We start from the raw sequence: 13076 nt of genomic DNA, 5'->3' as shown, positions 1-13076 counted from the left end.
TTATTGCGTTTACAATTTACCTCGTTTTTCGTGTCGATGCCATTTTATTGATTCCATTAAATATCATGTTTGTGTTTGTATTGCATGTTTATTTGTGATTCCAAGACCATGGTGGCATCGACTTTGTAAATATGTGTGTTATTATTATGCTTAACGTCTTATGCATGCAAGAAACGATTAAAACCGATTCTTGGAATTGATTGCAATTACATTTTTTGTTTAAATCATTAGCTTCACGATTAATTTACATGTTAGGCGCATTAACCCCGAACAATCATCTCATTAGACCATAATAATCAAGGTTCAACTCCTCAACCACTAAATCACTCCACAAACGAGAAATGGGACGTGTCATTTAATTAATTAAATCATTCGGCTTAAATAATTGGATGAATCAAATTTCAATTTGTAAACGCATCGACGGATCACCAAATGGTGGAAATGCCCTTTTAAAATCCACAATCTCAAAACATCGAGACGCATAACACGAACGAAATTAGTGTCTAGGGAGCGCTCGTGTACTATAACTCGAGTCCGGGCCTGATTTGAGGCGGCTCATGTCGAAGTGTACGAGTCCTCTTTAGACCTCTTCGTGTCACGCGATTTCAATTTTACACATACAGTTCACACATTTTATCGTCCAAGGGCATAACCGTTGTCAGCACCCCATTTTGGTCCACCGGCTCTAGGATATGACATCAACAAGACTTCCGACTAGGGTTCCACAACTCTAACAAAAAAATGACGACGGCAACATATGGAATTTTGCAGCATACACAATTGATCCCGAAGAGTAAGGCACGAATTATCAATATTCGAATCGAAGGCAGTGGACAAAGGGAAAATCACGTCTCTGTATCATTTTCTTCGGTGAGAACGACTATCTTCGTGGATCCTAGAACTAAGTTCGATATTTTTAGATCAAGTTTTGGTGAGTTGGGGACATTTCAATGCAAAAATCACGTCGAGAGCCCTTTCGAGCAAAAAGATAAAATTCGTGGGAGCTGGGGTGCCCAAACAGTGAATACAGCAGCTCGAGCATGGGATTCGACGCATCATATCATGGTCAATCCTGAACCTAAAAGGGTGAATTCTATATGCTTGACCTAGGAAATCGAGTTAGGTTCAATTTGATGGGTCGTTCATTCCAATATTCAATACGGAGAGAGAGTTATGAATTTTTGAGCGCACCATGCCCGAAACTGTTAAACCGGGACAGACTCTACCAATCGAGGGAGAAAATCCATAAGCAATTCAATTCTTCGCGTCTTCGAGCATGGCCAACGGCATTGGATTCCCAATTCACTGGAGATTCAGAAAATCAAGAAAAAGGGGATGCATTTTTGGCTAGATTAGTACAGAATTAAGGGTCTCTTCACAGATAAGGACCAAATTTCCCGGTTCGGGCCAGCTATCGAAGAAAAATTGTTTCGAGAACTTCCCGAGGTCGAACGATGTTCAAATTTTACAAGGATGTGCCCAGCTCATGTAGGGATCAAGGAAAAATATCACATAGACCGAAAGGTTCATGAGAAATTTAGGAAAATTCCGGATGTTCGAGTCATCCCATGGACCAATGGTCACAGCTCTGCCCCTCCTGCCTTTTTTTCCCCGCTACCCCCATTTCCTCTTCTGGTTCTTCTTCTCTTTTCTTTTCTTTTCTTTTTTTCGGTGGGTCCAGAAAAAAGAGAAAAAAACCTCCAGCTCACTCTCAGCTGACGCTCCCTTAGCTGGCAACGAAAAAAAAAAAACCCTAAGGCTCGAGGGAAAAAAAGAAAGAAAAAGAAAACCCTAGAGGCTCCTCCAGCTCCCTCACGCCGCCTCGAGCACCTTCCGATGGACTCCCTCAGCTTGACTCTGATCGAAACGAACCCTCAGCTCAGTCTTCTCTCCCTCTCAACGGACCGGAGCTTTGGTTTTCCCGGAGTCTCTCTCCTTCTCGCGGCCAGGACAACACAGACCGCCAGTGCTCCTCCCTTGCACCCACCGAGTTACTGCCCTACTCGACTTCAGTCTTTGTCGCCACTGCCCTGAAACCTTCAGCTGCCTCTCACTCTTCTCTCTCAACACCGTCGACTTCTTCTCGAGAGCTAAGTTTTCTTCCCGTTCCCTCTATACTCTGGGCAGCATTGGGTTGTAGCCTTAAGAGATTTGTTTTAATCATCTTTACCTCACGAAATGAATTGCCTTCATGTCTAGATGTTTTAAGGACACCTTCCCTTTGCTTCTCATGTCGTTTTGATCTCGTTAAAGTAGATTTCGTGTACTTACTGTGACACCCGAGTGCATGGCTGAGATGCAAGTTAAAGTTTTCTACTCGATTTATGGTCATTGCATTTGATTTTGTTGGGATGAGATGGTACTAGAACTACGGACTGAGTAGAGTGATGATTCATGGGTCAATATTAGCATGTTTGGCATGATTTTGATGATTCAATGTTGCATGTAAGTATGTGGCTGAGTTACATGCTGACACTTCGATTGATTTTGGGTCAATCCATACGATCTTGATGACTCCAGAACATATATCTCATGTAAGCTGAGTTGTGTGCATTCTCTTGATCACTTTGAGTATGTTTGACATGGTTTTGATGAGAACGCGTTACGTTTAATGTATGGGCTGAGCTGATTGGCCGCATTTGAGGGATCAGAGCGCATTTCTTTGATCTTGTTAATCCAAGAATATGTCCAATATAAGAGCTTATTTGTGTAGCTGTTATTTTCTTCGATTTAGGATTTTTTTGCATGAGTTTGATGACGCCCGAATGTGTAGCTCAATGGGATGTGCTAAGCGGTGATATTTCCTTGAATGCAGAGAATGAATGACACGAAGAATGGCCGAGACGAGGGATGGCCATTCATGTGATTGACTTGGAGATGGGTTCATGATATTATTTAGTGAATTTTATGCGACTTGAGATGTTTTATTCGAGTTCGATAAGTTATCATCATGTCCGATTTTGTGGCTGATCTATAAGTAGAGGTTTGTTGGTCCCATTGTGGCTTGAAGTGAATGTTATATCATCTCTTCGGGGTTGTTTTTCCATGTTTGGTTACGGGATCTCGATTATAGTCGAAGGAATATAATTTTTGTTGATTTCAAGCTGATTTTGCCCTAGTGACAGTTCTGATCCGAATTTAGTGTTATAGGCTTTTGAGCTTCAGTTCAATTTGAAAAAAGACACTTGATCTAATAGCAGGCTGATTGGCTGGCATGATTTATTCGGTGTCTTTGAAAGTTATTAAATAAAGATTGATGTCATCCATTGGTCGTCCATGAGCATGCATTCCTTGGCTTCATTTTGCTTACGCCTAGCAGCGTTTTACTTGGATAGGATCTCTTCTATTTCTGTGCCATTTGCCTCCCAAATTATAGGAGTGATCTTGTGATGCTATGTTCTTGCCTTGGAAGTCTTGTTTTCACAGTAAGCGCTCCTCGTTGTGTTCTTCTTCTTCCGTACTCCCCTCGTATTTGTTTCTTGTCTTGCATGTCTCACGAGAGGAGAAGAAAGGGGAGATATAAGAAGATATTTGGCCAATGCCGATGGAGCTCCAAGACATGGAGACTTACCTAGGCTTAGGTTGAGTCTCGACTTGAAGGCCGCCCCGGTCCGTGGTAGTCAAGAATCTTCCGAGCTAGCTCATCTTGAGAATCTCTTGGAATCAGGTATAAATCTCCATCTTAGTAACATGCGATAGGTCTTTCGATGTTCGATGAGTGAATTCGATGAGCTTGACATGATTGTGTGCCCGTGATTTGTGTGTCTGGATGTTTCCTTGATAATTTAATTAAAATCTCACACAAATTTGGATTAATCATATAAACTCAGTTTAAAATTTGAATTTAAATTCAGGATAGTCGAGAATTAGAGCTTTTGTCGGACGGTCCACCAATGACTGGCTCGATGGCTCGAAACTCGCAAACTAAAGCATTCGGCATATTTTAATTAAACTCAATAATTCCACGTACGGGGAAAGAGACTTATAATTGGGCTAAATAAATCACTCGGCTTTAAGCAAAATGCATAAATTGATAAATTATCGGTAACCACGTCGATAATTTAAGAACAAGTTCTTCTGTCATAAAATGCAGAATTTGACTAACTGTGCATTCGGCATAATCAAACACGGGTAAATAGGCAAAATTGGATAGATTTTGGGTTTTTTAGGCGAAAACATTTTTGTCATAATTTGTAAAAGCCACATTGTCATGGTACATAATAATTTAAATATAACTCACACATTCGAGACTTGACTACAGACGTCTTGTCTATCGGGTCCATTTAAAATAATGCCGAATGCTACATACCCTATCCATCAATCTATTTGTTTATTTTAGGGTAGGATTTGTATGTCAAGATACCCCGGATAATAATTGATTAACTCACGTAAATTCTACAATAACAAAATCTCATTGTTTGTTTATTTAAGCTTACTCGTTACATTTTTGCACTTGTTTGTTATGCGGATCGAGCCCAATCCTTTAGGACTCGATTCACACTGGGTCCAACGCCCATAACCGTCGATCACGGGGTCCAATGCCCCCATACACCGAGTGCGCATTTAATTTAATTTTCGGTCTTTTCCAAAACCACACGGTGAGCATGAGTGAAATAATGGCCAAATGCGAACCAACCGGGATTTAGTCATTGTAGCTTGTCTTTTATTTATTTGAGAGAACAATGTAAGGTTTTATATTATACATATATTCATGTAAAATCACGGTCGGAGAGTGGACGGTCAGATTGTTTCTTCGAATTTACGGTGTCAAAACGCATAAGATGAGCGAAACTTAACTAAGTGGTAATTAAATTAAAATGGCAAGCCTAAACAAGCTAGAGTACCGAAAGGGCGTGTGGGATATAGGCTCACACGTAATAGAACCCCCGAATTCGGAACTTTCGGTTCCGTACAGACCATATGCCTTAGCAATTAGGTGTACCTCGTAACCCTAGACCCGGGCGACTCACCGGCCCTCGACCCTCGGGTCGTAAACAGGTAGTGGCGACTCCTTCTCACGTGCGTCCGTCGCGCTTCCCCGAGAAGGTGGACACTCCCAAGTCGCGTTGCATTTAGGCGCGCGCATGCGTGCCCCGATGAGACGAAATTCGGGTGCGCACAGCTTGGCGACTCCACTGGGGACACTTAGAGGGTTCGAGCTCGTTCTCGCTTGCTTTGTTTGCTTGTTTATTTATCGCTTTTCGCAATTTCTCGCTTATCTACTTTACGCACTTTTATTTCTCGCACGCACATTGCATATCATACTAGCTTCAAGTACCTACGGGTCGCGTCCCACGATCGATCTTAGGAAACACAGGTTAGATAGGGGTTCCGAGTAAGGGTACGTCGCACGATTGGACCGTCGATTAGGCCCCCAAAGATCCCCGCCCGATTTCAAGGAACTGACACCCTTGAGTCGGGAGCCCCCATCCTTACGTAGCACGGTCCCTGTAGCACTAAAACCATGCATTCTGCAGGAGCTCCATGCCATCCTCCAACTCGGTTTCGACGAACAGTCCATTGAGTCGGCCTGCGTGCCACTTGAGTCTTTTCTGTTTCAAGAGCGATGTACCTTGTAATTTGTACTAAGCCGTGGGCATTTACTTTCTTTGCACACATGCATCATATGTTTTACAAAATTAGGGTGTCATTCATATTGACGAGTGCTAAGTCGATCTTCCTTTCGTCTTGGTAAGAGACGCCTCACTCATCCTCTTGCTCGCACCTCGATAGAGCCCACCAATCTATAAGGACCTCACCGACGCGCCACAAGATGCATGCCACACGTCTCCTAGGACACCCTTTCCTTCGAGCACAGCCACTATGATCGACCTCACCAACACTAGGACCGATCACTGAGAGATTGCTGAGAGATGAGGAACTAGTCGGCCAACCACAACCTCAAAGGGAGCTCGCTCAGACCCACTACAGAAATCCAATGCCGCGCTCGCTCAAACTCCGAGTGTGGTGGAAGACTGGCTTAAGGCTTTATTTTACAAAATTTACATTGTACTTTGATCGTTTTGAGTCAATGTGAATGGCGGCATTAGTTTTGAAAAAACTCATGCATCGCATGTATCCTACTCATTTACTGTTTTGTATAACAGCTAACGTCCCACCATGCAAGTGAGTGAAGACCTTCTTCGCAGGTAGACCAATCACGACTTTCACGGCAAGGCAAGCCGTGACCCGAGGGCCGATCCACCTTCATTGGCAAAGCTACCTTCTCACTGACCCCGTGCAACTAAGCATCATCGCGTGATCAAGAGCACACGTCTCTTCGCGCAACTGAGCACATCCACCAGCACAACTGAGTGCGTCCTTCCGCGTCGTGCGAGTATACCTCCACCTTACCCATGCACATACCTCCGGCGCTCGCACGACGCCTACCAGGCTAGTTCGATCCCCTGCGCCTTTACGTTGAAATTGCGAACATAGTTTGCTCCTTCATCGTTTCCCTTTTCCTATTGCAGGAGATAACCGACAAGAAGGCAATCTGAATTCTAAAATCGAGACAGGAAACACTTCTCTGCTACCTCCTCGGAATCCAAACACTGAGGACCGACCTTCCCTCCACGAAAGATCACAAGCGACAGTTCCAACGAACATAGCATGTCCCAACCCACTCGCCACGGGGCTTGCAGCACGATCACACTGCCGATGGAAGAATGAGCCCAACCTTCCCTCCACGAAAGATCACAGGCGACAGCTCCAACGAACATAGCATGTCCCAGCCCACCGCCACGAGGCTTCCAGCATGATCACACTGCCGATTGAATAATGGGCTCACCCCACCCTCCGCTATGGTCATCGACCTGCTACCGGGGCAACACACACTCTCATTCAAATGCTCTTTTACATTTATTCGCATTTCCAAACAAGCTCTCGGCATGAATGAACCATTCAAGGGGCACTTGAACAGTCTCAAAGACGCCCTATTGGTTTTGTCGGACCTGTCCGATTCGCATGTCCCAATGGGACTCGGCTCCTCGAGCTTTTCCTAGGACGGTTGCGCAGACCAACCCGCAATCGGGGAAAGTACAACTATGCGTTTCCCAATCACAATCTAATCGCTCCAGCGTGGCGATGACCGGACTCCCGAAATTGAGTGTCCCCCACGCGCGGCACCCCATGGGCCGCGCGCTGGATGAGGGAACTTCCCATGGGTCCACCTTACATTTCTTACCACATATTTCACCGAATAATCACCTAATACATCATCTTCTTTGTCATCCTTCACAGGGGCACGCCAGCTACAAGCGAAGAGCGATACACGGGTTCACATCTCCACGAGAACTCCTATCGGGTCTCTTCGACAGGAAAGAGGCTTGATACGGAAGTACCCTTCTTTTAACGAAGCCGAAGACAAAAACGACTGAGTGAGCCACATGTTGTCAACCCAACCATCTTAGTCGATAGCAAGCATGGCCCCTGAAGCAAAACACGTATGCCGACTTCAAGAGCGCCTATCCTCATAGAGGCACCCTCCACGGGAGCGATAAGACACGGTCAGGAATGACGTCCGACGCAGACCACGAAGACCGGGGCATCCGCGTTCAACACTCATGCAGGGGCAACCTCGGTCACCTGTACCCCAGGGCAAATCTTATTCTTATTCTTATATGATAAGGGAAATCATTTGTAAAGTTTGCAAGGACGAGCAACACGAAGTTCGGCTTCCGAATATCCAGGAGCCAAACCTCCATGAAAGGCCGGCCCTCGCGAAATAGGGCAAGGCACACCAAAGCGACCACGCAATGCAAAGTCGAGGAGTTTCCAACAAATACACGGGGGACAAAACAAACCCCAGTTGCAAAAAAAAAAGAGCGAAAAGAAGCGGGAAAAACCCGCCAATGAAGAGTGAGAGAAAAGACGCGGGAAAAACCCGCCAATGAACAAAATAAAGCACCGCCGAGATATAAAACTCTGGTGCCGCCAATTTGAAGAAGAAATCAACAAACCCCGACAAAAAGGGGAGCAGCAGACGCAACTCCTCGACGGAGACAGAACACAACGCACTCGGAGGTCGAATCCTTCGCCCTTGCAAACTCGAGAGACAAAATAATCGAGCCCGCTAGGTCGAAAACCCCTCGGGGCGACCTAGGCAAAAGTTAGGGCAAGAGAGAGGCACGACTGAAAATCCCGGGGCGGGCAGTCGTGGCAAAAGGAGAGCTAATCCCCTTTAGGTTGAGAGGTACGGCCCCGAGGCGGGTGACCGTAGCAAAAGGAGAGTAAAACGAAAGATGAGCAAAACAGTCACCCTGGGCCCTCAGTGCGCGGACTAGGGATCCCCAAGAGAAATGACCAGGTTATCTACTCCGACACAATCCCTGATCAACTCCTTAATGCGGCTCAACTGTCCTAGGCGGTTTCTTCCCCAAGCACAGTGCACAAGCAAGCACACCATCCGAGCACTTCGCAATAGCCTACAGGACAAGAAGTTGAAAGAAAAGAGGGGTACATCTCGCGGCAGGCGTGAACTCATGTATCCTTTTAGCCTGGGGCAGCGTGTTACCTAAGCTTTCTCTTTTCTCTTTGTTAATCGCATAACTCCAAACGGGTCACAGCCACCCTACAATCGGCTACCACAGAGCCAAAGTCCCAGACATTCATTTTCGGGAGTCTAGTCATAACACTTTGGAAATGACTAGACCGAGGTCTGACCAAATTTGCACAGAAATCTCCATGCGGGTTACAAACGCAGCCGTCCAATGGCACCCTGACGAGAAGGGTCCCAAGCCGACGAGTTCGTCGAACAATCGATAGGGCCGCTGGGGCATCATTGAGAATGTCTCAATATGCCCATGCATGACCAGTAGAAACTTTGGAGGCCTTGCATCGAGGCTTTCAGAAACAGGAACCCGTTCGTATTGCCAAAACAAAATTCTTCATGGGTCACTCAAGCGACCCGAAATTGAAGAACATGCGTCGCAGTTACTCCTTTTTACCTGTGCTTACACATTGTTAGTAACTCACCACTGATTTACTGAATTTATCAGGACTACAGATACTGCAAACAGCAAGAACTACGGCAGACTCTGATACCCTGTCCAAGAGGGTACATAGGCGCTCTCAGAGCTCGAGTCCTGCACCGCAAGACGCCGGTCCCTCAGCAAAGCACAACCATCCCAGCAGGGCCGGCATCCGGCGGAGCAACGAGCAACCGCTTAGCAAGCAAAAGTCCCAGTGGCGAGACCGGGGCATTCCCAGCAAGTAATCGCTTCAGCGGCGAGACCAGCTGCCAACAAGAGCAACAAATAATCGATCCAGCAGCAGGGTCGGCTTCCGGCAGATCAAACACACTGCTGTCCCAGGGGCAAAGCACCGACGAAGCAACTTCATCGCGGCAGCAACGTCAATCGACAGCAGATCAACACATTTGGGACAGCATCAGCCCTTTACACTCAGCGCGCACCACTGTCCACATGACTAACGAAGAGTTATGCTCTTCTCTACAGCACCGCCTCTCTACGATAACATTCACAAGCTACTGGGGCATCCTCGGTGAACACAGCGACCGGACCATTCTCACCAAGGACAAATTGCAATTTCAGTGGTCTCACGCGACTGACATCCACCGTTAGCTATTGTTCTCTCCTACGTACAGATGCGCATGGAACCCCAAGGGGCATCTCCTCCTTAACTGACTCACGATTGCCTCACGCGGCCGGTCACAATCTCAAATCGAGTGGAGGGTCCTCTGAGGTCACCTGATGTCATTCCCCTGCGACTTTCCCACCACGTAACAGTCGGCATCCCACATCACTCACACGTGACTCCAGTTCAATGTCAAGCGCTATCGTCTAACATGGACTCCTGCCTCCATATTCGCTAATCCCTTCCTACCAAATTTGCATTTATTTCTTTATTGCTTTTCGGACTCCGTGTCCATCTTTACTGCTTTTCGGACTCCGCGTCCAGGACTCCGTGTCCATCTTTACTGCTTCTCGCACAACACGGGCCCATAAACCCATGTCTTTACTTTTCCTGCATTCCACGGGCCCATAAACCCGTGCTTTTATTTTCTCTGCACCGCACGGGCCCATAAACCCGTGTCTTTACTTTATCTGCACCGCACGGGCCCATAAACCCGTGATTTTACTTTTCCTGCACTCCACGGGCCCATAAACCCGTGTCTTTACTTTTCCTGCATTTCACGGGCCCATAAACCCGTGTCTTTACTTTTCATGCACCGCACGGGCCCATAAACCCGTGTCTTTATTTTCTCGCACCGCACGGGCCCATAAACCCGTGTCTTTACTTTATCTGCACCGCACAGGCCTATAAGCCCGTGTCTTTACTTTTTCTGCACCTCACGGGCCCATAAACTCGTGTCTTTATTTCCTGCACCGCACGAGCCCATAAACCTGTGTCTTTATTTCCTGCACCGCACGGGCCCATAAACCCGTGTCTTTATTTTCTCGCACCGCACGGGCCCATAAACCTGTGTCTTTACTTTTCATGCACCGCACGGGCCCATAAACTCGTGTCTTTATTTTCTTGCACCGCACGGGCCAATAAACCCGTGTCTTTACTTTTCATGCACCGCACGGGCCCATAAACCCGTGTCTTTATTTTCTCGCACCGCACGGGCCCATAAACCCGTGTCTTTATTTTCTCGCACCGCACGGGCCCATAAACCCGTGTCTTTACTTTTCCTGCACCGCACGGGCGCATAAACCCGTGTCTTTATTTTCTCGCACCGCACGGGCCCATAAACCCGTGTCTTTATTTTCTCGCACCGTACCAGCCCATAAACCCGTGTCCTTACTTTTCCTGCACTGCACGGGCCCATAAACCCGTGTCTTTACTTTTCCAGCACCGCACGGGCCCATAAACCCGTGTCTTTATTTTCTCGCACCGCACGGGCCCATAAACCCGTGTCTTTGCTTTTCCTGCACCGCACGGGCCCATAAACCCGTGTCTTTATTTTCTCACACCGCACGAGCCCATAAACCCGTGTCTTTATTTTCTTGCACCGTACAGGCTCATAAACCCGTGTCCTTACTTTTCCTGCACTGCACGGGCCCATAAACCCGTGTCTTTACTTTTCCAGCACCGCACGGGCCCATAAACCCGTGTCTTTATTTTATCGCACCGCACAGGCCCATAAATCGGTGCCTTTACTTTCGATAAACCCGCGACTTATTGCTTTGAGTCCGATTCCCCTTCTCCTATTCACTGATTCCGACATCTGTTTAATAGATTTAAGTACATATGCTTAATTTCTTCCCACGCATCCAAAGCTGAGGAACCAGCGGCCATCGAGAGAGAGGTCGAAGCAGTCGCCGGAACCAAAAAGGGTTGCTTCTCATAATCTTTGGCTACATCCTCTAATCGAGCACGCAACCAAAGAGGGGCAAGCTGTCAGCACCCCATTTTGGTCCACCGGCTCTAGGATATGACATCAACAAGGCTTCCGACTAGGGTTCCACAACTCTAACAAAAAAATGACGATGGCAACATATGGAATTTTGCAGCATACACAATTGATCCCGAAGAGTAAGGCACGAATTATCAATATTCGAACCGAAGGCAGTGGACAAAGGGGAAATCACGTCTCTGTATCATTTTCTTCGGTGAGAACGACTATCTTCGTGGATCCTAGAACTAAGTTCGATATTTTTAGATCAAGGTTTGGTGAGTTGGGGACATTTCAATGAAAAAATCACGTTGAGAGCCCTTTCGAACAAAAAGATAAAATTCGTGGGAGCTGGGGTGCCCAAACAGTGAATACAGCAGCTCGAGCATGGGATTCGACGCATCATATCATGGTCAATCCTGAACCTAAAAGGGTGAATTCCATGTGCTTGACCTAGGAAATCGAGTTAGGTTCAATTTGATGGGTCGTTCATTCCAATATTCAATACGGAGAGAGAGTTATGAATTTTTGAGCGCACCATGCCCGAAACTGTTAAACCGGGACAAACTCTACCAATCGAGGGAGAAAATCCATAAGCAATTCAATTCTTCGCGTCTTCGAGCATGGCCAACGGCATTGGATTCCCAATTCACTGGAGATTCAGAAAATCAAGAAAAAGGGGATGCATTTTTGGCTAGATTAGTACAGAATTAAGGGTCTCTTCACAGATAAGGACCAAATTTCCCGGTTCGGGCCAGCTATCGAAGAAAAATTGTTTAGAGAACTTCCCGAGGTCGAACGATCTTCAAATTTTACAAGGATGTGCCCAGCTCATGAAGGGATCAAGGAAAAATATCACATAGACCGAAAGGTTCATGAGAAATGTAGGAAAATTTCGGATGTTCGGGTCATCCCATGGACCAATGGTCACAGCTCTGCCCCTCTTGCCTTTTTTTCCCCGCTACCCCCATTTCCTCTTCTGGTTCTTCTTCTCTTTTCTTTTCTTTTCTTTTTTTCGGTGGGTCCAGAAAAAAGAGAAAAAAACCTCCAGCTCACTCTCAGCTGACGCTCCCTTAGCTGGCAACGAAAAAAAAAAACCCTAAGGCTCGAGGGAAAAAAAGAAAGAAAAAGAAAACCCTAGAGGCTCCTCCAGCTCCCTCACGCCGCCTCGAGCACCTTCCGATGGACTCCCTCAGCTTGACTCTGATCGAAACGAACCCTCAGCTCAGTCTTCTCTCCCTCTCAACGGACCGGAGCTTTGGTTTTCCCGGAGTCTCTCTCCTTCTCGCGGCCAGGACAACACAGACCGCCAGTGCTCCTCCCTTGCACCCACCGAGTTACTGCCCTACTCGACTTCAGTCTTTGTCGCCACTGCCCTGAAACCTTCAGCTGCCTCTCACTCTTCTCTCTCAACACCGTCGACTTCTTCTCGAGAGCTAAGTTTTCTTCCCGTTCCCTCTATACTCTGGGCAGCATTGGGTTGTAGCCTTAAGAGATTTGTTTTAATCATCTTTACCTCACGAAATGAATTGCCTTCATGTCTAGATGTTTTAAGGACACCTTCCCTTTGCTTCTCATGTCGTTTTGATCTCGTTAAAGTAGATTTCGTGTACTTACTGTGACACCCGAGTGCATGGCTGAGATGCAAGTTAAAGTTTTCTACTCGATTTATGGTCATTGCATTTGATTTTGTTGGGATGAGATGGTACTAGAA

At 46.6% G+C, this 13076-nt stretch overlaps 1 long non-coding RNA gene across 1 annotated transcript; it reads left to right on the top strand.

Moving 5' to 3' along the window:
• The first annotated feature begins 1725 nt into the window (after positions 1-1725).
• Positions 1726-7684, top strand: LOC116206099. Its single transcript, XR_004156635.1, has 2 exons — positions 1726-3667; positions 5697-7684. It is a non-coding gene; the product is annotated as an uncharacterized LOC116206099 (long non-coding RNA).
• The last annotated feature ends 5392 nt before the right edge of the window (positions 7685-13076 follow it).

Source organism: Punica granatum, chromosome 4 (assembly GCF_007655135.1).
Source record: "Punica granatum isolate Tunisia-2019 chromosome 4, ASM765513v2, whole genome shotgun sequence".
Classification (NCBI taxonomy): domain Eukaryota; kingdom Viridiplantae; phylum Streptophyta; class Magnoliopsida; order Myrtales; family Lythraceae; genus Punica; species Punica granatum.
This window is presented reverse-complemented; position numbering and strand designations above follow the sequence as displayed.